Here is an 11,177-nt window from a genome sequence, read left to right on the forward strand (position 1 = left end):
CCGTAACGAACCTGAAGAATCCAGCTATTGCCGGCAGCTAAATTGTGCAGGTCAGCCTGTAAGTGCGAAGGTGGATTTCAGTCACTTACTCAAAGTTTACGTGCTGCCTCTCACTTCCGATTTTATTGGCCCGATTCACAAGGCAATAGATATGAGGTAGCCCCTCATACAGGTGTAAACAACAGAAAAGCAGAGTGAGGAGGATCTCCCTCCCTCTGAGGGAGGAAATATTATTTTCATTTTCCGGGCAAAGAAAGTGACGTTATGTTAGGAACGTTCCCCGAGGTACAATCTGCCGATGCACCAGCGTCATGACCCCCCAGCGTTGCCCTGCCGCCCCCACCCCGCCTCTCATTGCAAGATCAGGATGACCAGCAGGAAGCCCCTCGGGGGACCCCCGCATGCATCTGAGGCGCTGGGATAGAAGCCAAGGGTAAGGATAACATCTTCGCTGGTGATTTCATTGGAGCTGAAGGTAGCAACGGTCACGCTTAAGGAGGGAGCAATGGTGACCGGTCCCAGCGGCCTGTTATTTATAAGGTAAATATGTTTAAGTCGGAAGAACCCTACACTTCAGCTCCTCCACTCTCTTTTTTGAGACATTTAATAGAAGAGGCAGTTACGTGCTAAGAGGCATTTCCCTGGGCAGGTGTATCTATCTTCTGCTTATTGAAATCAGGAGCAATAAAAATTGCTGAATGTGGCTGGGAGGGGAGGAACCTGGTGGCTATGAGAAGAAGCTGTGTATATTTTGCAGAGTGGATAAACTGTTAGTGGTTCAATGATTTTTTTGAAAACGATTTGCAAAACGGCTGCAGGGGACGGATAAGTAAATGTGGATTGATTCATCGAAGGAGGCTGGCTCCCAGCTGAAGGAAATGACTGGAAATGTGCACTCTGGAGCTCTATTTCTTGTTGCACACCTAATTTGCTGCTCCTGAGGCAAGCTCTCTCAATTCAACATGCCTCCCGATTCCTCCTCCTTTGGATTTCACCTCATTTGTTAGTGAGGCTGAAGCTGGCTGAAGCAGAGCCTACAACAGAACAAGGTGATATTGGCAAGTGGGTGGGAAAAAAAATGGATAAAGAGGTCAAGTGAACAATGGCAAGAAAGCTGGGTGCACGGAGCCCGAAATGCTCTGAGTTGTAGATTTACAGCCATGATTGCTCTCTGAAACCCACAGTCATGTTGGCAGGCATAAAAGTCTGAGTATCTGTGGGAAGACCTTCCTCCAGGATCAAGGTCTCGCTCACCCTGTTGATCCATGAATAAACATTTTCGTAGTGCAGCAGTCGACTTTTGTTTTATGAAGACAGAGGTCAAACTTTAGTACTGGTCAGCAGAATCAGATTTCTTCTCACTAACACACTGTATCCCTTATCTGTGGTCTGATGTGGATTTTAGAGATTTTATTTCCTTTTTATTCACCCTCTCAAGAGTCCTTACGTTGCCCAAGGAAGGCATCACTTGAAAGAATGTGGATAGCATTCGCATTCTCGTCTAGATGAAAGGATACGATAAACCAATAAACTCGACTTGAAAGGAAAACAGCTGCTATTTATATAGCTTATATTTAAAAATATATTTCAGGAATATTCGTCCTAAAGAGGAAGGACATTCTGATACAAGCTACAGCATGGGTAAACCTTGGAGACCCTATGTTGAGTGAAATAAGCCAGGCACAAAGAAAAAAAAAAGAAATACTGTCTGATTCCATGTATTTGAGGTACTGGGAATAATCAGATTCGTAGAGTCCAAAGGTAGAGAAATGATTACCAGGGGCTGGGGAGAGGGGAAATGGGGAGTTAGTGTTTAATGGGGACAGAGTCTCGGTTCCAGCAGATGACATAAGTTCTAAAGATGGTAATGATGATGGTTGCACAAGGGAGTGCTCTTCAAGCCTTTGAACTATATGTTTCCAAATGGCTACAATGCCACATTTTATATTGTGCATATTTTACTACAATAATAAAAAAAGAAATATATATCTCAAAGTAAACTTCCTAACGCCATATATAAAACAAAGATACTACAACTATACAGAGAAAGAGATACAGATACAACTAAATTAAGAAAAAGTGCATGACATGGGCAAGTCCGAAATAAATTTACAAAAATTTGTAGGTATGCTTATCCAAACTCTTAGTCTTGTCCCAAGGAAAACGTGAAACATTTTTTTACATTAGAGTAACTTAACTAGAGCTTTGTGTGATCTGCAAGCTATTTCTGTCCCTTCCTAAGGTGGGAATGAAAAACAGGGAAGACGATGGAAAACCCAAGGACTTGCTACCTACCTCCTCTCACAGGTCATCACCATACAGGGGCAGTGTTGTTTTATTTGAAGTAGTGAGAATGTATAGACCTGTTGAATCTCTATGTTGGACACTGAAGCTAATATAACACTGTATGTTAATTTTTCTGGAAATAACAATAAATGGATAAGGTAGCAAGAATCCATCCAATGTAAAACAAAGCCAATTTCACCTGTTCAGTACATATTTGACTGTAGCAAGCAGTGAAGGGTTACATTTGTTGAGAATGTTTCCTAGGGCTGTGTGGCCACCAGCCTATGTTGTATGCCTACTGTCCCATGTCCTCCCTAATTGTTCGTAAGGACACTGAAAGGACACTGGTTTCAGGAACCAGGGAGTTCTAGAAGCTGAAAGTGCATGAGTCTCCCACAGCATTAATTCCTTAATGCACATTAGAATAATGTATCTTCCTAATAATGGAAAGTAGGAGTCCTCGATGAAGATACAAGGAGGAAAACGATGGCTTGGTGTATTTAGAACAGAGGAGAAGTGAACACAAGCCAGACAAGGCTCAGAACCCAGATCCGAGGAGGGCACTGCGGTTCTAAGCTCCCCTGCTCCGCACTGCTTGCGCACTCTTCAATGTGGGAAAGCCTAGCACAGTTTGGTGACAATGGTGGTGGGCCAGGCAGGGCACAGGCCAGGGCAGGACTTTGCCATGTTGGAGTAATGAGCTACCACCAGCAACCCGTGTAAGAAGAAGGTGATGACCCAAACAAGACTCCCTTAAAAAGTCCTTCCAGTTGGGGCAGTTGGGTGGCTCAGTCAGTTAAGCATCCAACTCTTGATCTCAGCTCAGGTCTTGATCTCAGGGTTGTGAGCTCCAACCCCACATTGGGCTCCACACTGGTCATGGAGCCTACTTTTAAAAAAAGAGTCCTTACAGATGAGAAATTATAAAACATCCGTCCTCAGTTGGCATATTTGGGCTTAAACATTAGCTATTCACTACCATTTCAAGAATCCCTTAAATAGAGTGTGGACAGCGTTTAAAGCACTTAAGATGATTAAGGGTGCAGAGGAAGTCCCTCTGATCCCCAGGTGGGCTGAAGGCCATGCCCACCCATCCAAGAGTCTCCAACCTCTGTGTCTCTGCTGGACACTGTCATCCGAGTCTCCACCCGATCTGATCCTATAGAAGCCCAAAGTCAACTGATGGGGTTGAGCAGAGTTCTCAGTAGAGAGAGTACGGGGCCCTTGGAGCTTCTGAACGTATAAGGACTTGAAGTGTCAAATGCATGTACTTTCCAGTCCAATAAATGCCAAGGGGATTTCCCCATCAGGAAGAACCGTGGGTAGACAAGCTCCCAGTCATCAGTGCTGGCCTGGAGGGCAGGGTGGGATTTAGAGCACATGCCCCAGCCCACTCTTGTCCAAAGTTTTCACTATTGGTCAGAAGCAGAAGCCTCGGGGACCCTGACTGCGGATTATCACACCTCTACCAATAGGTAGAAACCAACCTAAAATTCAAGGGCTTTGTCACCAAATACTGTTTCTTGGGAATGTGTGGGTGGGTTCGAGGCTCCCAACCTCCCTGGCACTTAGCTGAACACCACCGCACCTTTGCCTCTCTCTTCTACCTGCAAATACCCTGGAGAGGAACCCAGGACCTCACAGAGCCCCCTGGGTTCTGCAGACAGGATGTACCTCACATGGGCACTCCATGTGGCCCTTTTTATTGGCTGACCCACAAATCCTTTGAAAGGACCCCAAACCCAAAAGCTGTGTTGGAAAGTGTCCATCAAGCTCTGCCGTGGGAGCCCACAACCTTAGTGACCCCTTTAGCCACAGATCTCTGGGACTAATGGATTTTATCAACAGGATCTTCTGGCACAGGGTGGCAGTCTTCACCCAAAGGTGCCCAGGGTAGTGGATGTGGAGATTTGACAGAGTCATCAGGAACACCCTTTGAAAAGTACCCATTGTTTTGTGGGACTTTTCAGAGCTGCATGCTTGACCTGTGGAGGCCTTGGGAGTCTCTGACCTGCTACTCTCATTTCAGGGTAGGTCCCCTCAGACACCATGACTAGCAAGGTGGGCAGGAAGCCTTGCTTGTCCAAAGGAAATGGTCTATTCAAGAACATCCATGCCGGGCTTCAGTGGCATCTCAGCTTTCCATGAGTGCAAGCGGTCACTGTCCTCTGGGCAGCTGGGGAAAGTGTTATCCCCCGCTCTGCCTCGTAAAGCAAAGCTGCTGGCGTACGGGGCCCTCGGCCTATACAGATTTCCCTGTAGGCCTTGGTCACTGATCATGTGCCCAACTTGAAACCGGATGGTATGTCCTCTGAGCTGCTGCGGTTGTTCCGGCTCAGCTCCCGCTAAACGGAACAGACGACGGATGTGGTCACTGTGTTCAGTGGGCACAACTCAAGGCTGAGGGCACAACTCCTCGGAGCTCTGGCCAAAGCTCCTATTGATGCACCGTTTTATCTCTCTGCTGACTCTTGGGCTGTTGCTAGGGGCCCAGCTGTTCGTCTGTGGGTGAGGGAGGCCACTTCGCGTGGAATAACGCACCCACTGCTCCTGGCCGATCGGCCGCAGCTACACAGCTGACATTTGATCAGAATAATGCAGGGCAGCTCTTCTACTCTGACCGGCGGACTCCTCCAGCCACACCACTGGGGCCCGGAACACAATCAGGGCCAGGTTCCCCACGTGCGGTCTGGCAATGGTGTGCCTTGTAGAGCAAAAGCCACTCGGCGATGGCCTGGCAGTCCAGATGACCTCTCCACCCTGCCTGCCACCCACCGTCCTGATGCTCGGGGTCCTATCGGTAGAAGCCCGAATTAAATGTCATAGGAGGCAAATTGAAAAGGTTTGGCTCCTTCCTCTCTTGGTCAGGTTACTCGTTGTGGCCAATGGAGTGGTATGCTCATGGGAAAATTCGCCGTATTTTGGGAGGTCATTCTCCATGGGTCTCATGACTTTTGGTACATCGTCCAAGCAGAGGGTTTCTCATCTTTTCAGGGTATTTGAACAGCAAACCACATGGAAGATGCACTGTCTCTTTCTAGAGCAAAGGGAAGACATACTTTCTGCCCAGTACAACAGATCGGGCTCTCCAAATTCGGGGCTCCTCTACAGCAACCTCCCCATGGCACGTGCATGCCTCCGTCTGGGCCTGATGGCATCCTCCCTCTGGGAGCCAGTGGTCCTAACTCAGCAAACACAGTGTTCAAGGTGCCTGCTCTACCAGGAGTCGTAAAGTTCTTTGTCTCTGACGTGAGAGTCTCATGTCTTCTGGGAGCTTCCACAAAACCATGGGAGCCTCACTTGTTGGTTGCAAGTTGGGCAAAATCTCAGACCCTTCAGAGCTCTAGACAGTTCCAGTCGGGAGCGGCACCATGTCTGTGTCTTCCGGGCGGCCGCGTGGCTGGATATAATACAAACTGAAATCAACCATGGGCTTTGGAAGCCTCAGACGGACGTCTCTATCAAAATGGGAAGTGATAATATGCAGTTAGGTACTGTGTATAGGAGAAATTCTTCATTTTAAAAATCAGTATCTTCATGTTCTAAATGAAAAATCACTCTAATCGCCCAAAAGGCACTTCGGGGAGTATTCAAAATATGGGAGTAATATTCACCTCATAATTTTGTTTTATTGTGATGTGTGAATTAATCCAATAGTCATATGGATATTAATAATCCACGGATGGGAGAAGAGAGAAAATATATATATTCTGAACGGAGGAGGTTGACAGCAGGGCAGGGGCAGGCCATTAACTCCAGTCAGAGCAGAGATTTTCCTTCCTTTCAATAACCCCGAATGCAGTTACTCTGCCATTTAATATCATTATTTTGATTCCGAGAGGACTATTCATCTTATAAATCAATTAGTTTGAGTAATGGTTAATTTCCATAGTTAGTATTTGATTTTGTTCAAGTGACTCAGAAGTTCATTGGCCCCTCTCCCTCCGATCTTCCTGTCCCTTCACCCTTCTTCCTATTCGTCATTTTCGCAGTAGCTTCCTGGGACCTGCAAAGCAAATTATTTGGTTAGCGGACCACATTAGCAGAGCTTGGCATGGAACAGGAATGTTCGATTTAAGACCTGAAATTTGTGGCTATTCTCAGAGCCTTTCTGCTGCTCAAATGCACTAAGAAAGCGAACGTGAGAATGAAGTAAACGTAGGGCAGGAGGACCCCCCCTGCTGAGCTATAAGGAGCAGTGGGTGCTCTAGAAGACTCACTGTATGCAGCGTGCCGACCCCAAAGCCCCTCCAAATAAACAAATAATCCAAGTAAAGCCAGGCAGTTTCCTATGCACACACAGCTCCCTAACAAGTCCCCTAGACTCTCCAGCCTCAAGATTATCCCTTTAAGTCTCCCCTTTGTAGAGACTGTGGAACCACCACGGGCATCTGCTTACCCCGAGAGACTGTATGGAAAAGGCTGCAGCCAGACCATCTACGACACAGAACTCCGGCCGCAACCTCCGCAGCAATCGGCCCGAAGGGTCAGGGCCTGAGCACGAAAGACCGGCTTCCCCCATTTTGCCCTCTCCCTTCCCTCCTAACTCAGAACCAAACAGAGAAAGTCAGATATGCTCCCCTAACCAACCACATGGGATGCCCCGCTTCTCCTCAGCCACCCAAGCTTCCGTCGGGGTCAACAGCCTCTGTCGGGGTCCCCCCAAAGCCCTCCCCTCTGTCCACGAGGAAGCCTCTCAGTCCCTCCCGAAAGCACATGGCGGTGGCCGACTCCCCTGCCCTGGAACGGGCTTCAGCAGAGGATGGAAGCCCAGTGTCCACCCCCCAGATTTGACTCCCACTGCTGTTCTCACAACTTTTGCCCCCTCCGCGTTTGTGTTTGTTATGATGAGCGGGCTTCGTGGTTGTCCAGGTTACAATCTCCTCCCCACAACTTGGGGAAAACAAGACTTTCGTAACTCCTGTAGTCGCATCTGACCTGGAACAGGGGCTCTTCATAATCCCTGCTTTGCCACCAGAATCATCAGTGGGCTGGATTATGGGCGGCTGTCCCAGCACTTGACCGGGTCCAATGTAACGCATGTATCGGCCACGTATTTCCTGTCTAAAATCCAAAAGGAAAACATACATCTGAATTTTGAAACACAGCGGATCCAGCATATTTTGCATGCGGCCTTGGGGGCCAAACCCGCCGGCTGATTTGTCCTGGGGTCATCCGCCGTCCTCTGGGCTCAGGTGGGGCGGCAGGGACAGACGCCACATTTAGACCCAGGAAAGAGCCCAGATCGCATTCAGCTCGATTCCTTCTGTTTTTAGTGGGGAACCTAAGGCCCACGCGGGTTCACAGGACAAGGCTTCCCACATTCGAATGTTGCAATCCCTAAATTTGAAAATTTGGCAACTGTTTAACAAAGGTAGATGCTACAAAAAAAAGAAGGTCATAGTGTCATAATTAGTAAGCAATATTTTGTCATAGTTATTACTAAGTTCAGATTATTTTTTTCGTTCATAGGACGAAAGTCATCAGCAGATTTTCTACTTGTTTTAGCTTCTATTCATTTCTTAAAAGAGAAAAGCTAAGTTAAACAACCAAAGGAAATCCCGTGATATGCAAAACGGCTTACATGTGGATATAAAGATAAATGGTTAGGCCTTCTAAATAATGCAGGATTGCTCCCCAGAGGATATTTTGCCAGGATATTTTCTAATGAAGTAACCATCAGGGAGGTCATGTTCCCTAAGAGATCATTTCCAATTCAAATAGGTATTACAAATAAGATTTCTTTTACCAAATTCTCCCAGTTATTCAGACAGAGCCTTCACAGTTAAATCAGAGCAGTTTCCTTGCTTCTTTATTTGGGATAAGGAGGCAAAATCACCAAATGTTAAATCTCAGAAGCCTCCAAAGGAGTATCTGATTAGGCCATTTACTTTTATGAGTAAACCAAGACCCGGACGTTCAGTTCGGCTCAAAAGTAGCACACACCGAAAATTGGATGGCCATTTCGCTGCTTGGTAATGGTAATAAAAAATAAGTTATTTGAGCCAGGCAGTGGGAACAGTGTTTTATCTGTGTTTATTCATTTAAATCTTGCTTCTAAGATACATAGCCCAATGGAGAGTCTTTGTCAAACTGAAACTCAGTTAAATGTGTAATAATCTAGGCAGTTTGATTTCCAGACACTTTCAAAAGGAAACCACATTTTAAAATAATATTTTGCAGAATTCTGTAAAGTAATTCATTTTTTTTTCCTAACCAGACATTCGATGGGAGTTTTGCTTACCTTTTTTGTTTTGTTTATAACACACCGACAGTTATTTTGTTTTTATACTACTATCCCCATTTTTTGGTGGTTGAGTGAAAGTATTACCTGTTGATAAAAGGAAGCAAATAGGAAACAATCTTGTAGGAAATCTTGGTTTTCCGGAAAAATTATCTTCCCTCAGCTTTTCAGCAAAAGCCTCTAATAGATCATTTATGGCATAAATCATTTATGATCCTTCAGACAGTTTTCAAGCCATTTGGCGACATGAATACAAAGAAATCATGGAAGTTACAAAATAAATTTTCTGTTTTTAAAAGTCCATGACGGCCACATCCATTTCCTGTGCTTTTCATTCTCAGGTGAGATGATTATTTTGGGCACACTGCGTTCTTTTTGACCACGAGCTTCCATCATCCTTTTTTTTTTTCTATGATGTAATTATACAAAGTCCTGTCGCCTCCACTTTTGAAGGACAGTACACATTTACATTCGCATTCTGGCCACACGACAGAAGCGAGGTCTCCTCCATCGTTCCTGTTAATATGCTATTTGTTGCCTCTATTGGAAACATCTTCCTAGAATAAGCCACATGTGTGGACAATCCCTTTCCTTCTCCTGCAAAAAGAGCCAGGGGCTGGGAAGGCAGCATTTGGCAAAATGGTGTTGCCGGTTCACAGCTGAAAACAGATGCTTTAAGAAAATGGTAGAGAAGTGGCCACAGAAGATCGTGTTCTCCCGGAAAATGCCGTTTTCCCTGCAAAGATGAATCCCCTTACAAGAGAACTGAAGAGTCTCTAGAGATAAAACATCAGCCGAAAAGTATCCATTGACTTCAACGATCCTATACAACCCCTAAATTGTGATGATTGAGCAAAAATGGTATTTGGATGAGAGGTTGCATTGCTGAATCAAGGAATGCCGGACTCGGTGATGTGACCAGGATTCTCATCATCTCCCCAGCTGCTGTCACTAGTTCAAGGTCAAAGACCTCAGTCTCCTTGGTTATTAAATACGGGAATTGGACCGGAGAGCCAAGGTCCTTTTTGGTTCAAAAAGTCAGACATCGTGTATAATAATCTTATCATGACTCTAACACAATTATTACAGCTTCTCATTATAGGTTTAGATGCTATGGCCACTAGAGGCTTTATATGTGTAGTGCATGAAGAATTAATAAGCAAAGAGAAAGATTCCATTTTCGGTGATTTTCTGCTAATGAAAGGCTTCCTGCTCTCTATCAAGTGGGTTGTTACGCCACCTGCTGGTCATTCTGGGGCCTGCACTAGCTTTCAGGTTTCGAGGGCACATCTCTTTTTTACCCCGTTGCCCAAAAAAGTTTTCTAAATGTTTTCTGATCTTCACATAAGGTACACATAAATGCCAAGATAGTTGTCATAGTCTAAAAATAATTAAAATAGTGAGCTTTTTATTCATACATTTCCCCGTGTTTTTCTAAAGAGGGTCTGATACAAACATTTGTAAAATAAAATGTCTAGATTGAATTTGTTGACATAAATACGTGGGTCATGTGCACTCTAAGTACATAGTATTTAAAATGGAATCCCTTTCCCCACCTCCAGACTCCCTCTGGGAAGCTAAAGGCTATAAAATAGCAGCCTCCATGACTACAGCCTCCTAACTGTTCCTTCCCAGACACACAGTAAGAGAACTTCCCCCAAAATACTGCTCGGTGAGGTGTCATGCATATGCTGTCGTCCCTGCACCAGGGGACAGGAGGGAGTGCGCAGCAGGGTGGAACGGACCATTTAACTCCAAGTTATGATCAATAAACATCGGTTAATGAACAAAGAACAAAGACAATGTCTTCTTGGGGGGAAAAAATGCACTTGGGGTGGAATCATCAAAGGAATAAATAAAGGAATCTTCAATCTTCCATTATTCACTACATAAACGTCCCTGAAATCATGTGTCTTGCAACAACCTAGAGGTGCGTTTGAAGATGTTCTAATTAAATTCCTCCAGAACACGGTGCATCCGTCCCTTTTATAGTGAACAGAAAGGTAATGTTGTTTCGGTGACTTTTTATGGTTCTAATATCAAAAAAAAAAATAGAGGTGTATTCCTTCACAGCCCTTCACGTAAGGCTGGCCTGCAGAACTTCCTCTAGAAGAGTCTGGGGTCTGGGTGGATTCCAGATGCTGCCCAAATGCCCCCTGAGGCCATGTCAGGTGCACACACTGAAGGTGATAAGCAGGAGGCATCTTTCGATTCTGGAATCTCTTTGAAGGAGGACGTGATAGATTCCAAATTCTACCAAAGATACATAGTCACATCATAATCCCTGGAAGTGACCAGGCAGCTACACACTGGAATTGCTGATGAATATCATGACACGCAAAGCAAAAGTGTTTTAAAAGTGAATCTACATGTAGTCTCATTCATGAAGTGCTGCTGACATCATTCATGTCCATGGCTGACTTCTGACAAACGATTCGGGGGCTTCCACCAGATGCTAGCCTCACTCTAGCTTGAGCCCCTCGCAAATCCATGGCAGCCTGTGATTTAATCACAGCACAGGGGAGGTAACATATACTCAGGAAACGCAGACTGATTTGTTCCTCTGCCTGGAAAACATTATCAACCTAAGTAAGGTTATGCAATTCAGATTGCCTGCACCATGATTCACCACAATTTGCTTTATCTC

This window comes from Halichoerus grypus, chromosome 6 (assembly GCF_964656455.1).
Source record: "Halichoerus grypus chromosome 6, mHalGry1.hap1.1, whole genome shotgun sequence".
Classification (NCBI taxonomy): Eukaryota; Metazoa; Chordata; class Mammalia; order Carnivora; family Phocidae; genus Halichoerus; species Halichoerus grypus.